At 40.9% G+C, this 4,091-nt stretch overlaps 1 long non-coding RNA gene across 5 annotated transcripts; it reads right to left on the bottom strand.

Annotated features, from left to right (window-relative positions):
* On the bottom strand, positions 1 to 4,091 carry LOC127075107 (uncharacterized). Of its 5 annotated transcripts, XR_007786211.1 has the most exons (7): positions 3,690 to 4,091; positions 3,470 to 3,568; positions 3,087 to 3,318; positions 2,187 to 2,966; positions 1,946 to 2,102; positions 1,598 to 1,852; positions 1 to 1,525 (listed from the first exon to the last, which is right to left on the bottom strand). It is a non-coding gene; the product is annotated as an uncharacterized LOC127075107 (long non-coding RNA). The 5 variants fall into 5 exon arrangements; XR_007786210.1 differs by lacking the exons at positions 3,087 to 3,318; positions 3,470 to 3,568; positions 3,690 to 4,091 and having other exon boundaries at positions 1 to 780; positions 920 to 1,525; positions 2,187 to 3,079; XR_007786212.1 differs by lacking the exons at positions 3,087 to 3,318; positions 3,470 to 3,568; positions 3,690 to 4,091 and having other exon boundaries at positions 1 to 1,184; positions 1,267 to 1,525; positions 2,187 to 3,079.

Raw genomic sequence — 4,091 nt, 5'->3', positions numbered from 1 at the left:
TTTTCAAACCATTCCAATCCATTTCATCCATTTTTAAACCAGTACATGTGATTCCATACAAGAAAAATAAAAAAATTGACACTTTTGACCAATTGTTGACTTTGGTCAACAATTGACTTTTTTGGTCAACTTTGACCAAAGTCCATTAAACCCAAAATCTACCCATAATTTTCCATTTAAATATCCATTTACAAAGAAATCAAAAAGAAAATACATTTTGACCATTTGTTGACTTTGGTAAACAATTGACTTTTGGTCAACTTTGACCAAAGTCAACTTTCACTTGCTCTTGCCCATCCAACTTGGCTTGGCCTTTTTTTCTTCAATACATCACCCAATCTTCATGTTTGTTGTTGATTTTTCTTGGTTTCTTCCATTACAAAGCTATCCATTATGCACTCCACTATAAGCCTTCGTCGGAATCTCTCTCTCAATTTCAACAAGGATTCGAGAAGTGGAATAACAGCCACGAGTATTGTCCATCATAAGCTTGATCGGTTTCAATACGGCGTCATGCGGGAGGAAGCGCTGACAGAGATAAAGCTTCACTAAATTATTTGAGGTTTAAGAATGAAGTTGGGAACCTGTTACACCAGAAAATGTTGGTTCCACTGTTGTCGTAACTGTTGTTGTTCCTGAGCGGTTTTGCGTCGTGGAAGAAATCTTATGATGTTGCTGGCAAATCGTGAGCTAAGTCCAAATGATACAAGACCCCACATAGTTCAAGCAGGCCATCAACCACAACTCTTTCTAATAAATACAAACACCTGTGTTGCAGTTCTGGAGATAAGTCTGAGCATGTTAGGCTGAGTATAAAGGATGTTCAAAAAACAGAATAAAAGGTTTGAAGGATAAGATTGGAAACTGGATTCATTTCATAAAAATCCTACCAAATTGCTGATTATGGGGAGAAAGAAACCTGTGTTCAAATATTTGATGGTAAAGAGTATGTAAAAAAAAACTCCTTGCTTTGCTGAAGCCACCGGCAACAACGTCGCTATCCTTCATAGTTTCGGAGAGGTTGTTACCCGAAGCAAGAGGTCACCGGGAGAACTGTTTGTCCTTCTCGACATGTATGAGATAACGTCAATCGGAGATTGAGATACTATCCAAAAGTAGAGTTCACGCTGAAATGCGGGAAACGCAAGTCACAAGGCAAACCTACAAGTGCAAACCAAAGCATCCTGCAATGCACCAGTAACAACAAGTCAGCAACAACGGGTAACAAGAAACCAACTGAATCCAAAAACATTCAGTGTAAATAACCAAAGCATCATTAAAACCCCGATCGTCCACCATGTTCCAAGCTTTCTCATTCAGCGCCATGATGTACCATGAACAGCAAGTATGGCATTGACTATTCCCTGCATTATAAGTCATAGTAGCTCATGACGCAATAGCCGACATCTGCAACAGCTAATGTAGGAGAATCACTTATAACGGCAAACGCTGGCAGCAAACTAACTTCCTGCATGAAAAGGTTACAACGGAATTCTTCAAGAATTAATCCATGAACCCGACGACCCTGCATCATATCAAAGCAATGAGCAAATGAGACATAACGGCAACATAACCGCAAACATAAATACATGCTCACATCTATTATTGTTACTGCTTCCTCTGTCACGTAATTATATCCAATAATGATCTGAATCCCTCATTTGCCAACCCTTGTTATCTGCTCAAAGATCCATTGTCAACTCCACTTCTTCAAGTTGTGCCTCCTCTATGTTTCCCCATCTGCTTCCGAGACTCTTCACGTTTATGCTATTTTAACCGGCTAGAACTGGGAGAACAGATTCACGTTGCCGTTATGAGGATGTTATGAGGATGGAACGAGATCAATTTGTCTCTGTTGCGAATAGTGTTATCAATATGTATGTTAAGGCTGGTGGTGTCTACTATGCGAGAAGTACAAAGTGAATTTAATGGAACACCGTCATACCTGACTGTGCTATGAGTGGTTTAGAGGAATATTCTTTAAGGAGGCTTGTTGATTTATTACAGAGTGGACTGTTGCCGGACCAATTCACCATTGCAACTGTTCTAAGGGTTTGTTCCTCTCCTGAAGAAAGTTATTGTCTTGATAGACAGGTGCATACCTGTGCTTCAAAATTTGGGATCATCTTAAATTGATGCCTACTCTAAATGATGAAATGAGGAAATAAGATAGGTCTTCTTCATACCTGTGTTGCCCATGAGGCTGCCGATGAGTTTCCATAAATCTGTTGCATGGAAACTTACTGAAGAGGCTTCTTCTCATCTGCCTTCAGGTCCTGTTGATTTGCTCTCTCTGTCGGAGAAAAGGAGCACATACAATCCATATTTTTTATCCTTGTCAATATGCTGCTTTACCAAGGATATATACCAGTTCACTATAGAAGACTTGCAGATGATAAGTTGGTTCTTTGAGCGATAGTAATGACTTTCATGATGAGACAACCGGTAATTTGACGGTGACACGATTGTTGGACCTCTACCGTTTGTTGAGGGGTCTTGGCAATATGAACTACCATATTTACTATAGTCAAGAAGATGAGGAGATCATATTCCAGCTCATGAGTAATGGCAAAGAAGATTTATCTTCTACAAGAATTCACACGGCATCCTTGAAATGGTTGTTTCGACAAGAGAACATAATTGAATCGTTGTGCCATCAGATTTTAAAATACTGCAGGAACTAACATGACATATGCACCAACATCTTTCGATACACACGTCCTAGAATTCATATCCTCCAACAAGAGGCAACCCTGCAAAAGCAAATCCAGCACCGAACATGGGTGAAATGGGAGCATATCACAAGAACTCTGCACCCGAAGCATTATGCAGCAAACTTGGTAGAACCGGATTCCACTCAACCACCCACGCTAGCCGCCAACGACAACCAACCTACTGCAACTGACATGCCATGCACTTACAATATCAGTTCACCTCGCCAGCTTGCACCTCCAAAGTCATTGAACCTACATAAACAAAACCAACCAGAAGCATCAATGCATAATTCATGAATGTGTGTGTCAATGACCAATCTACCGTGAACACAAGTCAAGCCATGAAATATTGATCCAAATGGAGCTACCAACACATTGGATTTACAGGACTTGCTATCCCGTTGTAATGGTTATCCTTGAGGCATGAATTTGGAAGCAAATGCATTGGTCCTGTATCCTGCAGTGGCCAAAACCAACATGAGCCTCACATAAGAAAAACCATGCTTAGCCACTTACCACCTGATGAACCGAATGAAGGGATCCAGCAGGGCAATGCAAGGCCAATTCCACAAGGTTGCAGCAAACCATGCTCACCATTCTTTTACTGCGGTAAAAAAATAAGGGGGGAACACATTAATCAGTCAAATTGCAAAATCCAAAGTGCAAAATCATTAACCAACAGTCAGAGGGCAAAGTCCAAAAACATCCCAAATTGGTATGAGGTCAAAGCAGAGAGGAAAGTTTGTGAAGGATACCTTTTCTTGAATCTAACATGGATAGGGCAATTCAATTTCTGAGCATCCAAAGTGCTTTTGCAGAGTTACTTTTGAACACAAGGGCACCAATTTGTAACCCTAATTCACAGAATATAAATAAGGAGAGAAATCAGTAAGAGGGGAGGCGATTTTTGAAGAAAACAACAGAAACAAGGAGGCGAAAATCTGAGAGGAAACCTAAAGTCCCAAATTCGTTTACCTGGAGGCCAGTTTCTTCGCATCCTTCACCACCACTGCAGTGACACTCTGTAAGGACCTCTCTTCCTCTCTCTTTATGCTTGTTGTTTGATTTTTTTTGTGAGAGCTGAGAGTGATTAAAAAGGGTTCGTTTGAGTGCATTTGAGAGACGTTTGGGTAAGTTTGAGGGATAGTGATTCTGAGAGCAGGGAGAAATCTTCGCTTGAGAGAGTTTGTTGAGAGCGTGAGAAAGTTCGTGGGTAGCGCTTGAAAGCGAATGAGAGATTGTGAGAAGCGAGTGAGGTTAAGCGAAGGGAGGTGACGACTGAGAGCAGAGAAAGATCTCGATTTAGAGATGCTGAGGTAGAAGGCCATTGTTGGAGAAGGTTGAGTTCGCAAGGTGAGAGAGATGAGAAGAAGACGA

This window comes from Lathyrus oleraceus, chromosome 4, assembly GCF_024323335.1.
Source record: "Lathyrus oleraceus cultivar Zhongwan6 chromosome 4, CAAS_Psat_ZW6_1.0, whole genome shotgun sequence".
Classification (NCBI taxonomy): Eukaryota; Viridiplantae; Streptophyta; class Magnoliopsida; order Fabales; family Fabaceae; genus Lathyrus; species Lathyrus oleraceus.
The sequence above is the reverse complement of the archived record's forward strand: the minus strand, read 5'-3'. Positions and strand labels throughout refer to the sequence as shown.